General features: G+C 33.1%; 1 protein-coding gene across 8 annotated transcripts in view; it reads left to right on the top strand.

Annotated features, from left to right (window-relative positions):
- Nucleotides 1–334: 334 nt before the first annotated feature.
- The window catches only part of LOC145277634 (H(+)/Cl(-) exchange transporter 3-like), a 321,789-nt gene continuing 307,630 nt past the window's right edge, over nt 335–14,493 (top strand). For 3 of the 8 annotated variants that reach the window (XM_080129203.1, XM_080129198.1, XM_080129196.1), the window contains exon 1: nt 339–530. The gene's annotated coding sequence lies outside the window, so the exon portion shown is untranslated. Of the gene's footprint in view, nt 531–14,493 lie in introns of all 8 variants that reach the window. The other 5 variants (XM_080129202.1, XM_080129200.1, XM_080129197.1 and 2 more) reach the window with 3 other exon arrangements.

Here is a 14,493-nt window from a genome sequence, read left to right as displayed (position 1 = left end):
TGCTTCTTCTTTGCGTTGAGTTTACACTTTCCGCATTTTTTTAACATCGTGCGTAATATATATATATATATATATATATATATATATATATATATATATATATATATATATATATATATATATTTATTTGAAAATAAAAGACAGCTTTCTGACATAAATTAAAAATTGTTTAGATATATTCTCTCTCTGTCTCTTCTTTCTCTCCTCCTCCCATCTCCTAGCATCTTTTTACCTCTCTATCAATTCTAATATCTCCTCTTCCCATTACTGATTTCCAGGCGCTTCTCCCTTTACCCCTCTCTCTTAATGTGTTCATCTTCTTTTACCCCTCTCTAAATATCACTACAGAAGAGAAAGAAGACGGCTGCTACATTTAATGCGTGTTGTAAAAGTCGGACTTTATCTGCGGTGAATGAAAAAAGAATAAACTCATGGGTTTCACTCAAAGGACATACTTCAGACCCGTGTTTATAATTTATACTAAAAAACCAAATTATTAACTTCGCAATCAACAGCATACCACCTGAAAGGTACGTAATGTCCTAATAATAGATTAAATTATAATTTCTTTGTAGAAATATGTCAGCTTTTTAGACAGAGCGTCGACCGAGAAAAAAAAGGAAACATTATTTTACATATTGAACAACAAGTAGGAATGAAAAAATAAAAAAAATATTTAATAAACGTTGTAAAAACTGTATTTTGTTTATGCAAATTTCTGGCTGTATATTTTTTTAAATCATTGGCGAAGTCTGTTTTCGTTTAAACAATAAAATAAACAGGCAAGTTATTATTTTAATGATAAATTATTTTTTTTCTCATCTACTCGAAAGGGCATTATTAGGTGCTTGTATAGATCAACCCCCATGGCTGTCCATATTGGCCCGATAAAATCCTGTAACGAATAGCTACAGCCGAAAGGTGACCACACAAAATAAACCAGAGTTACTAAAACAGAAAAAAAAATAAATAAAACATCTTAGTGATTTATTTACATTGCGTTAAATATTTACCCTGTTGTTGCGTTTGATTTTTGATGATTGTTGCTTTTTAAATTGTTTTTATTTGTAATCTTTGTTTCCTAATGTTGTTATTATTTATACTAGTGATACTAAGTTTGTTATTATTATTTTCTTCGGTGGTTATGCACTTTTGTTACCGCGCTATATATTTTTAAAATAGTATTTTCAAGTTTTACGATATCTTTTCTATTAAATTGTTAAGTGAAAGTAGAGAATAGTTAGAAAACACCCCCTCCCCTCACTATGTTAAGAATGGCTTCCTAAATAAAATAACGTGATTTTAGCACGGTAACAAAAGTGCATCACTGCATAACTACCTTTTCTTGTTTCGACGTGTTTTTTTTTTCTTTTCTTTTTCGGTACTCATGCATGCAGAGAGTGATCCGTGCTGAAATAATAACGTTATTTAAAAAGCCATTCTTAACATGGGGAGGGGAAGGTGTTTTGTACTTATTCTGTACTTTAACCTTACAATTGAATAAAAAAACATCATAAAACTTTAATTAAACGTGTAAATACGATTTAAAAAATGCGGATCACTCTCTGCATTAGCACCTTTTTTTTTTCTTTTTTTTTTTCAAAATATATATATATATATATATATATATATATATATATTTCAAAAAGTGTAGAAGTAAATATTTGGGTACTTGTGCAGTTTAACATCTCCAAGCAAATTTAGAAAGCCGTTCTTAACATGAGGGGTCGGGTCGGCTTTGTTAATTCTTACCTTATGTGGACGGAACTCTCCTAAAATGAAAGCAATTAGTTTACTTGGAAGGAGATGCTAAACTACGCTAGTATCGATATTTGCTACAGAATGGAGATGAAACGGTCGTTACATAAATTGAATTCGGTCACGTATATGTCGACCAATCGACCATTTGTTGAAGTTCCTAGACGAAAACAGGAAGGCCACAATAGACCATGTCGAAATACCCACCCACCCTCCCTAAAATAAAAATAAACTGTTCGCGTGAGACGCGTGACTGAATATACGTTTTACAATAACACAAGAGAAAACCCTTTGGTGCTTATTTAGAATTGCACTTATTAAAAAAAAAATACTGATGTACATACTCGTCATGGAACGAAGATGTCATATTCCAAAAATCACGTAAATTAATTAAATAGTAACTAAAAAAATTAAAACTTTCAATTTTACTAATCTTAATATAAAATTGTATCTATTAAGGCTGATTTTGATCTCGATAGTTCGAATTGAGTTGTCTCCCTCTTATTTATAAATCATGCCGATCAAAACACTACGTCTCGCTTAGTCATAAGATTTGATTTTCTTAGTTAACAAAAAAAAAAAAAAAAAAAAAAACTACTTGATTATTTTACGGGATTTTGGGAATATGACATCTTTGGTCCATGACGAATACGTATATCATAAGATTTTCGGTAGTTTTTACGACAGTACCAAGCCAGCATAGCATAAACACTCTCAACCTCCTCATGTTTAGAATAGCTTTTGAGCGTGGGGAGGTTGGGAGTGTTTATACTACGCTGGGTACTTTCGTAAAAATTACCGATTTTTCTGTTTTTTTCTTTTAATTCAGTTTTAATTTTGTGCGATCACTTTTCGACTGCTTTAACTAAGTACCTAAGTAGTACCGGATATCCAGAGTCAATATGGTTAGATCTTATGATTTATGGGTGATTATCTACTAGATCTATAATCACCCATTATTATTATTATTATAACTTTTTTTCTTTTTTTTTCTTTTTTTTTTACTTATGGGGTCACCACTGCTTATCAAGGCCCGGGGGTCACTCAAGGATAAGGTTAATAAGTGTTAGGTAGATTGTGAGGCAACAGGATCAGTGATGGAACTTTGGAAGAGCTTAAAGCACTTGTGTGCATTACTGTAACAAATGAACTTTTTTAGTTTGAAGGGCGCACATCAGGGGGAGACAATGTAATGTCAGAAGAACAGGAGTGGGCAGTAATTATTAAAATAATTATTTGTTACAAAAATTTCAGAATTATTACTTTATGAAAATTGAAAAAAAAAAACGTTTTCTCAAGTCATACGCGTTCCAATAATGCATGTTAAAACTATTTTTTTAAACTTTCTAGAAAAAAAAAAGCACCCGCATTTCATCAATGACTGTTCATAACTATTTATACATTTTAAGTTATACGCCTTGACAACTTTCATTTGTTTTGTGTAAAAAAATAAAATAAGAAAACTTCCTTTTCTTAATCGTATCTTAATTCAGTAAATCTTCAGATAATTAATATTTTATTTTGTATTGTTGACAGTTTTGATTCTTCCAGTATCTCCCCCCTGAACGCCAAAAAAATAAAAAATTAAAAAAATATTCTTCCTATGACAGTAATGCCCTGTGAGAATTTTATTCCAACATAGTTTAGAACTTTGGCATAGAGCAGAATATAAAACAACAAATTGAAAAGTGCACTTACCTGATGGTTTAGTTACAGGTTGTTTTCTTTTCTTGTAAATATGTTGCGTCATCTTGCAGCTTTATGCAAGCCTGGTAGTTGACTTCTAGATGAAGTGTTTTTGGGGTTTTTTTTTTTTTACAAAAGAATCGCCACTTATCAAGGCTCGGAGGCCACTCGAGGATAAAGGTTAATGAATGTACAGTTGTCAAAGGGAACATGTGTAGTGATCATTAGTAATGTAAATTTGGTAAATTGGATTACTTAAGGGGGCTCATCAAGAATTTATTCACATTGGGCTTGAAGACAACTGTATTTTAGTCAGTTGGAAAGAAGGAAAACGGAAGAGAGTTCCACAGGTGTGCAGTTAAGAAGCTTTGCTCATGGAATCAGATAAAGAATGGGGGAAATTATTGATAGTGGTTTCAACTATATATCATTCAGAGTTCCTATCGAATAGAAAAAGATGAGGATAGTGGTTTCAACTAGACGGGTGTTTTTCGTGAAAGTCAGGACAGGGGGTCCATGGATTGGAGCTCAGGCAAGCACTTGCCATGAAAATAAGGATAAAGTAGAGACAGGCTCACAACGTCTCTTCTGTGTGAAAGAGATTGCAGGGAAGAGAAAAAGGCATTCCTTACTAGGTTACAAAGCCTATTTTGAACTCTGTCAAGACAGGATAAGCTGCTTCACTAGTCTTATGAATCTATCAGAGAGAGACGATTTAATAATTGAAAAGACATTTCCAACTATACAGTAGCTGAAAAATCTATAAAAATTAGTAACGGCACGAAGAGTGGTTCTTTTTACTACAACAATCTATTAGTAATTCGGATGCATCCAATGAGGTTGTAATTAACCAAAATCAACAATTTTTGCTGACTGAAAAGACGATATTACATCAAGAAAGGAATACCTAATTTATTAGGTTAAATTGTCTGAAAGATACCATGACAATTTGGGCACCAAAGGCTCTTAAATTAAGAAAACTAACATGAGTCCAGCATCTTCAAAGTCTTTAGAGCAACTGATTTTCAGTTGAAAAGGCCTGCAACTTACATGGGTTAAAATTTGAATTCAACCAATAAGAATGACTGTTTTAAAACAATGTATTGAACTAATCAACCAATGAGGAGACACAATTCAATTTGTAATTTCTCACACACTGCCAAAAGAGCAAAGGAAAAGTAATAGTTATCCATTACTTTTTCCAATTATTGTCAATTAGGTAACAAGTAATTAATTCTGTTAGTCGCGAGGACTCCGTCAACAACTGTAGATGTTTTTTTTTGTTTTGTTTTTTTCAAGGAACTATGTGTTTTTGTCTCCTATGATAAATGAATTTATAATCAGTAAACCTAGTATATTGGTAATCTAGGTAAGATTATCAATACAGTGCCGGCAAAAAGAAAGTCTGCACTTGTAATTTTTTTCAAAAACTGCAAATTTAAGTTAAGTTTAATGTAACTGTTTAAACAAACTATACCTCATTTGATTGGCCTTTTATTCCTCTATAATTTTACCTGTTCATATTTGAATTTTAATTGAAATATTCTAGTGTTCACGTCAATTTAAAACAAAAATAACTTTCAATTAAGGATGCAAAAAGAAAGTCTGCAGCAACAAATCCATTTAAAACCAGCTTAAATTATCTCTCTTAAATCAGTTTAAAATATCCACTAACAGGCAACAAAGCATCTCTAATCATAATTGTTGTTGTTCCAGGTTATACAATGTAAGATTTAGTCTGTATGCCTCGACTTTCTCTTAGTAATCTACAGGAGCTCATTAATCTTAACCTTTCTGGTTTATCTAATGGAGAAATTGTCCGCAGGTTGAAGTGTGATGAGAAAATGGTATGAAAGACTGCAAAGGCACCAAAGCACAAGCAGTGTTTGTGATGCCCCTAAATCTGGTCGTACTACAGTTACTTCTAACAGGGAAGACAATGCTATCAAGATCTGCATCCCAAGAAACAGATTTTAAATGGCTCCCCAAATCCAACAACAGTGCACTCTTGTTAAAAAGTGCTCTCTTTCTACTGTCAAGAACAGATTAAAGGAATTTAATTTGCAAGGATATGTTGCAAGATGCAAGCCAATGATTTCTGTAAAGAATAGAAAGCGCCGTCTGGACTTTGTCAAATGCAATGAAGATCATGACTCTTCATATTAGTCAAAAGTGCTTTTTAGTGACAAAAGCAAGTTCAATAGGCTACGCAATGATGGTAGGCAGTATGTGCATTGGAGGAAAGATGAAGAATTTAATCCTAGGTGCTCAGTTTCAACGCAGCAAGGTGGTGGAGGTTCAGTTTTGGTGTGGGGCATTATTAGTACCAATGGTCCAGGACCTATAGTTTGCTTGCAAAGTCGAATTAATTTGACCAAGTACATTTGACTGAGCATTTTCTACTCTACTTTGGTCGGAATTGATGATAATACCATTTTCATGCAGGATAATGCTCCCATTCACACAGCTGGCAATGTCAAGAGGTTCTTTGAAGAGCATGATATTCCATGTTTGGATTGTCCTACACAATCTCCAGACCTCAATCCTATCGAAAACGTATAGCATTACATCAAGCAACAGCTATGCAATGATAAAATTTCAAATTTGGAAGAACTTTGGACAAAAATTAAAGAAAAGCGGCATGCCCTTTCACCGGAGTATTGCTGCAGTCTAATTCAAGGAATTCCCAAAAGATTGCAGGCTGTCAAATTGCAGAAGGGCTATGCTACTAAATATTAACTAGTTCATTGTGTTCCTGTTGTATTTATGTTGCATTAATGTCCTAAAGTTACATTTAAATAACAATTTTCCATTGTGCAGACTTTCTTTTTGCCTCCTCAATTTGAAGTTATTTTTTTTTAATTGACATGAACGCTAGAATATTTCAATTAAAAGTCAAATATGAACAGGTAAATTTGTAGAAGAACAAAAGGACAATCAAATGAGGTATAGTTTGTTTAAACAGTTACATTAAATTTAGCTTAAATTTACAGTTTTTGAAAAAATTACAAGTGCAGACTTTCTTTTTGCCGCCTGCGTATATTAACAATAACAAGAACAATAACTTGAACATAAGTCAAATGACAACTTAACAAATGTTGAAATTAAGTGTGATACTTTTTCTGAACAATTCAGAAAAATCCACTCTCCGAGAGTATCCTGTTTCATCCCAACATGGTTAAAATGATATCAACTGTCACAGACGTCACAGCATATCATAGGAGAAGATCCGTCATTTGCAATGGAACAAGTTGGACAGAAAATGGGACCACCTTCTTCCATAAATTCTGCTGTAGATAATGCAGAAACACCTTTTAAATCCAGGGGAAATAAATTCTTCAATGAATTAACCTGTTAGCATTTGTCCCTTAATATGCAGGCTGAGCGAACTTTACTATCAATCCTATTAATAAATCTGAGCATCTTTCCTAGACTCCAAAAGAGGTGAAAACAGGGGTTAAAACGTCAAAACCCCCTTCAGAAGCTGTAATATATGTAAGCGGACAGTCGTTCATCGCTTTCTCCACATCAGAAAGGATAGTTAAGAAGTCAAAATAGTTAACTTTCTTTCTACCTATTAATTTTTTCAAACATTGTTTGATTGTTTTTATCATCTTCTCCCATGCACCTCCTTGCCAAGCCAAATAAAGAGGGATGGTGAGATTACTAATTGCAGTTGACCTAAATTTTTCCTTGAATTCGTCTGAAACAAAGATTTCAGATAACATGATGCTGGACACTAGAAAGGTCTTTGCATTGTCCGAATAGACATGCGTAGGAACACCAAACAGGTTGATAAACTTAATAAACACTAATAGAAATGATCTAGTGCTCATATCTAGTAATAGCTCCAGATGGACATCATGTAGACTTATGCAGGTAAACAACAAGATGTACATATATATTATTCCTTAATTGGAATTCATTTTTTGAGATGAGCATTATATATATTAATTTATTTTTATTTCGGACTACTAGTCTCATCTTTATTAGTTGTTGTTTTTTCATCTTTTATTGGATTGTTTATTCACAACGTTTCGGCCAACTAATAATAATAAAAAAGATGAGACTAATAGTCTGAAATAAAAAATAAATTAATATATATATAATGCTCATCTCAAAAAATGAATTCCAATTAAGGAATAATATATATATATACCAATCGGTACGGACCCGACTATGGAAGATCAGATAATAAATAAACGTGGATTTATAAGATCAAAGAATCCAACCTTGATCGCCCTTCGGGGCCCGTGGCGCAGTTGATAGAGACGTTGAATCTCTACAGTTCCAGATGAACATTGTCTGAAGATAGCGGTTTTAATCCCACCCAAAGCGTGCCAGAGGTTAATTGGCCAAAAATGTGGTGAGACGACAACAACTACGGATGGCAGTGATGGCTGAGAATGCAGTTAGGAGATTCGAAGTTCCTATCCGTCGCGGTTACCACCTGACGAAGGCCAGAGGAATTAGTTGGCCGAAACGTTGTAAATAAACAAACCAATAAAAGATCAAAAACAACAACTAATAAAGATGAGAATAGTAGTCCGAAATAAAAATAAATTAATATATAACAAGATGTACGTTTTCACGTCTTCGTTATTGTAATTTACCAAAATATGACTTGTTGAAATGGATGAACAAAATTTGCCCGATGAATGGGTAGTTGAGAACATGAGCGTGTTTTATAAGGCAATGAATTGATTTTCTTACAAGTGATATATTTGCAAAGAATTTTCTTTACCGATTGCCTCCCTTAGGGAATTCAGAAACAAATAATCTCAACTTAGAAAGAGTTGAATTAGTTTGCAGATGGCAACAACTTAAATGCGCTTCTTTGATAACTAATTCAGTTAAACGATGATTTTTTCCTAAAAGTATAGGAAGTTTAACTTCAAAGGGGTGGATATTGGAATTCTGTATATGTTGTTTAGTCCGCAACAGACCATCCTTATCAATAAACAAACTACGAGCTGATACCCTGGGAGGCAATACCTTATTAGAAGGTTGGTTCAAATATTCCAACTCAGGGAAATTCTTCCCTCTGCATACAGGAAAAGAGCAAAAATTTTGCTCTATGATCACAGAACTACAAAACTTTCTCAAGAACATTAATTGCCCTAGTCAATAATGAGAATTCAGAAATATTGGTAAACCATTTTTTTTTTTTTTTTTATCGATTTTTCTCTTCATCGTAAGAAGATAGTTTAGAACTCTCATCAATTCTAATGGAATCAAGGGAAAGAAAGTTTTCAATTCCAACAGAAGAGTTTTCAAAAACCAGATTAAGTGTCAGAATATAAGAGATTGGGTTTCAAAACACTTTCGACCAAATAAGAACATTGACGTAATGATCGGACAATCTGATCAAAGGGAGACAACTCGGGCAGTTTCTTTATTAGATTTGGGTGTCAAAAAATTACACCCATTACCAAATGGGATAATTCTATTGGAAATTTTCCATGCTGTCTCATTGAGGCATTTAATTGAACAGAAATTTTTTATCTGTTGAATCAAGTCCAAGCCGACGAGACCATGAAAGACAGTGCCGTTTTAATCTTTGTAGCCATGACAGGTGAAGTCCTGCTTTTGTTATATTAAAGATAATTTCATCAAATCTGTTTACTTGAGATTTTGAATTAAGCCTGTCTATGAATAGAGCAGCAAAAGGAAAGAGGGTTTTTAATCCCAATTTTAGGGAGACACTGAGCTCCAGGAGGTTCATGGATCTCATTCATATGAAGGTGTTGAACTGGCATTACTACGGGTTTATGTACTAATTTCTCTCAAGAACACAATTTTTGTAAAAGTGCTTGAGAAAAAAAAAGGATTTTCCAGTGTCCAATATATTATGGAAGGAAACTGGAAGTCCTTTACCCTTCATAGACACTTTGATAACTGGAAATATGCAATCATCCTGATCGGATAAAGTAAACCTTCCCACAAAGGCGATTAAGGTTTTTAGACACATGACAGATAAGTGAGTTTTTTAACTCACAAGTAACACATTGATAAGGAAATCCTTTCTTTCCTTTACAGTTCCAATCTAAGTGATTACCAAGACACTTTCAAGCTCCTTCGCTCATTGAACCTTCAAGTCATAAGTAGAATATTTAGAGCAGTCCTTAACTATATGGTCTGCCAGTTTACATAATTTGCAAAGTTTAGAATGTATACTAGTATTAGTATGAAGTTTTAAACGATCCATACTCTTATGATAAACAGTCTTATAAACAGAGCCAACCACCATATTGGGTTGAACTTCTGATGAGGAAGAAAAAAATAGCAGTTTTGGTAGGCAACTCTCCCACTTCTTTACATTGAAAGGTGTAAAAATTCTATTATGTCAAAAAAGATGGATATAATAGATGTCCTTCTTCATAAATGAAGGATAACGCTCCTTCATTTTCAACATCAATTCCCTTCTGACATTAATTGTGAATCTGCAGAACAGGATGTGAGCCACAATAATACAAGATTCTGGGAGAAAATTTGTTCCGAAAGATTTGTCAGATTTAGATAAGTCTAGTTTTACTTGTTCTGCATAAGTTTTAAGTTCTTCAAATTCTGTTATCAGCACCACCTAAGGAATAATTTCCTCCAAAATTCAATCCTTGATAAAAGGATTCAGGAATTTTTCCTTCAAACAATTCAAAGCTACAGTATAGTTATCAGAGGAAACATCCATATTTGAAATTAAGTCATAGGCTTTCCCCTTTAATTTGAATTTGAGGAGAAGGAATTTATCTACTTCCCCTAAATTAGTAGTGCAAAATTCAAACCTTCTCAGGAAGGTTCTAAATTCAAATTTGTCGCCAGAGAGAGAAATTCCAAGTCCAACTTTAAAGGCTGAAGAGAAACTGGGGTTTTAAAATCATGGCCCTTACGGCCAGACTTTAATTCATGCAATTCTTCTCTAATATTGGAAGAAAATTGTTCAGTCTCTCCTCCTGGGAAGATTTTAAAATGATCATCCAATTCACTTAACCATTTTCCGATATTCACTGCTCTTGACTCAATAGAGGTCAGGTTCATGATATAGCACTTTTTGCTTCTATTTTAGCAACTAAATCTTGAGGCCACTATAATGCTTCTTAGAAATGTCGCGTAGGCAGAGAAAAGAACATAATTTTATGTGCACAACTGTGCAACAAGTTGATAACAACAACGATATTAAAGTGGAAAAAAGAAAGGAAATTATAAAAGACCTTTGACTAAACAAGAACAGGCAATATCCACAAGATGGAACAAAACGAGACTACGTGTTTGCAAAGAAAAAAGTTATCTATTTCAAAATGGCGCAAGAAGCCACGTAGTAAGTTAAAGCTTATGTTTTGCGATAATGCTTCCCCGAAAAATTATTAAAATTATATTAATACAGAAGGAATTTATATGTGTACCCTGCAATGAGTGTTACAATTTTAAATCTAGAAAAAAAAATTTTTTGTAATTAAAAAGCAAATTTTACATGAGTAAAAATCATATTTTGCAATTAAAGCTATGTGAGAATTTTATTCCCACATAGTTTAGAGCTTTGGCAGAGGGCGAAATTTAAAACAGAACAAATTGAAAAGTGCACTTACCTGATGGTTTAGTTACAGGTATTTTTCTTTTGTAAATATGTTGCGTCATCTTGCAGCTTAGTGCAAGCCTGGTAGTTGACTTCTAGATGAAGTGGTATTTTTTTTTTTTTTTTTTTTTACTACAAAGGAATCAACACTTATCAAGGATCAGAGGCCACTCGAGGATAAAGGTTAATGAGTGTACAATGGTCAAAGGGAACATGTCATAGTGATCATTAGTAATGTAAATTTGATAAATTGGATTACTTAAGGGGATGGCTCATCAAGAATTTGTTCACATTGGACTTGAAGACAACCATATTTTAGTCAGGAAAATGGAACAGAATTCCACAGGCGTGCTGTTCTAAGAAAGAAGCTTTGCTCATGGAATCAGATAAAGAACGGGGGAAATTATTGATAGGGGTTTCAACTAGACGGGTGTTTTTCGTGAAAGTCAGGACAGGGGGTCCATAGATTGGAGCTCAGACAAGCACTTGCCATGAAAATAAGGATAAAGTAGAGACAGGCTCAAAACGTCTCTTCTGTGTGAAAGAGATTGCAGGGAAGAGAAAAAAGCATTTCTTACTAGGTTACAAAGCCTATTTTGAACTCTGTCAAGACAGGATAAGCTGCTTCTAGCAATCACTAGTCTTATGAATCTATCAGAGAGAAATGATTTAATAACTGAAAAGACATTTCCAGCTATACCGTAGCTGAAAAATCTATAAAGATTAGTAATGGTAGGAAGAGCAGTTCTTTTTACTACAACAATCAATTAGTAATTCGGATGCATCCAATGAGGTTGTAATTAACCAAAATCAATTTTTGCTGACTGAAAAGACGATATTACATCAAGAAAGAAATACCTAACTTATTAGGTTAAATTGTCTGAAAAATACCATGACAATTTGGACGCCAAAGGCCCTTAAGTTAATTAAGAAAAAATAACATCTTCAAAGTTTTTACCAGAACTGATTTTCAGTTGAAATGGCCTGCAACTTGCGTGGGTTAAAATTTGAATTCAACCAATAAGAATGACTGTTTTAAAACAATGTACTGAACTAATCAACCAATGAGGAGACATAATTCAGTTTGTGTAATTTCCAACAGTACAAATGTCAGACTGAGTTATTTTAGAGGACGGCTCAACAGGAACTTATTTACATTAGACTTGAAAATGACCATGTAATAGTCAGTTGGGAAGCAGCCACACGATATTATGTTCCACAGATGGACAGTTCTTGGAAAGAAACTCTGCTTATAGAATTATTCAACAATGTTATAACAAAAATGAATCTGAAGGTTTTTTCTCCCATTTAACAAACTCTCTTCACCGCATCCATTTGTTTTTAGTTTTTTTATTTAATTTTAAAATGTTTTAAGATGAGGTGGAATGTTTAGAATTTTATTTTTAGCTTGTTTTAGTATTATTACTCTAACTTTTCGTGTAGATTTAACAATAATTATGTGTGCTATCATTTATCAATCATTGAATTTAATCAGTAAATCTGTTTTTAAATCCTTAAAAAAAAAAAGAAACAAAACCTATGCTCGGGTTGTTTTACATTTAAACTGACACGTGACTCTTCTGAAATCGATTTGCGATACATATTTTAACCAAAATGGTTAAATTTGCACAGAGCACGACTGTTCGTTGGTAGTTGACCCTTGCCTTGTAATGCCACTATGACCGAAAGGCAAGGCAGAAAAAAAAGAGTAATCACAATTGATAAACCTGAGTATGAGGGTTGAAACAAGGACGAACATCTTGTCCAAGGGTTTCGCATGTAATATAGCATTGTGCCCATGAGAAATATTTTTCCATTCCTTTATTCAAATGTTTCAATATTCAAATGTAAGATGCAACCTAAAATAGAATAATAGCAAAATGATTCCTAAATAACAATTAAGAAAACTAAGTATAAAGTGCAAATTATTTTGAAATAAAAAAAAACTTTAAAACGGTTTAAATAAGTAAAAAATATATAGGTCAATTGAAAATTAGATTCTACTGCGTTTGATGACGGTTATTGATTGTATTTTTTTAATCATTGATTTTTTTCAATTGGTGGACATACGATACTGGACCTACAAATCAAATTATGCAGCCATCATGAATTTTTTAAGCCTTCTAGACTGTGATATAAATTCTGAAAAAAAAAAAAGAAGAAAACGCTTATTACGGAATGAAAAAATTATGCTGCAGGTCAATAGAAAAAATTTGTTTTTTTTTCTTGAAAAATATAGACTAAACAGAAAAAGTGTTTTAAAAACACACGAAAATGCAAAAATAAAAGTTTTATTTTTATTAAGTTGAAATACTTATTAATTTCAAACTTAAAATCTTTCATCAGAGGCATGTGCATTAACAGCACGCACAACCTCGATAAAACAACACTTGAATTGTCTTTTTACTTCCGAGAAAAAAGAAAGACCAACAAAACTAAACTCTTTCTCTGATGAGGGATTTTAAATCCGAAATAAGTATTTCAACTTAAAGAGAAAAGTTCCTTTTTTGCATCTTAGTGTGTTTTTAAACCAGTTTGCAAGCCAGCACATTTCAACTTAATTTTCTTGCATTTGGTGGGGGGGGGGGGGGGGGGTTATACCCCCCCCCCCCTTTTTTTTTATACTACGTGACACAGATGACAAAAATCATTTCAGCTGGACAATAAAACATTTCAAAATGCTAAAACATTTTTTTCCACTGGAAAGCTAAAATACGTTTACAACTTGACACTTTTCACTGAAAAGCATTAACATTTTTTCAACAAAGAATACAAAAAACTTTTCACTGCTAAATAAAAACATTTAAAAACAAAACAAAAAATTATAAACGGAACGGACATTTTTTATTTTGTATTTTTCTTTACAATTTCTACATTTATCGAAAGACTAACTTTTTCTATGTTGGCTTTTTGTCTAAGCAGTGGTTGATGTAGCAATCATAAATAAAGACTTATTTTCTCCCTAAAAAATTTCTGTGTGATGCAATTTGGTCACATTCTGACCAATCAGTTTGCAGGGTGCATTGATTTCAACTGTCGATTGAAGAACTACTTCAACTCCTTTCGGAATTATGATTGGTCAACAGAAAGATCCCTGAAAGCAATGAGGAAAGATGCACCCTTTCTCTCTCCCATCCCTGTCCACTGGACACTTGAGCATCATCCATCTTTACCTGGAGATAATTGCTGACAAACTTCTGACAACCTAAAAATCTTTATACTTTTCCATTCCTCATTCAGTGTCCAACTTTCTTCCACGTTAAGCAAACAGTGTAGGTAATTAAATAAACCTTTTTGTTAAAAAAAAAAAAGTTTGTGTTTTGTTTTGTTACTAATAATATATGAGTTGGGTTTAGCACCCTCTGATAAGACCAACAGCTGTTATAAAACAAGTAATCTTTCAGAATTTTTATCAAAAGATTGACATGTGGACAAGCTATGTCTGAGTGCTGAAACTATTAAAGTTGTCGAAGTTTTGT

The sequence above is a fragment of the Euprymna scolopes genome, chromosome 6 (genome assembly GCF_053919585.1).
Source record: "Euprymna scolopes isolate OS-2025 chromosome 6, ASM5391958v1, whole genome shotgun sequence".
NCBI lineage: Eukaryota > Metazoa > Mollusca > Cephalopoda > Sepiida > Sepiolidae > Euprymna > Euprymna scolopes.
Note: the sequence above shows the minus strand (reverse complement) of the source record. Positions and strands in the feature narration are given on the sequence as shown.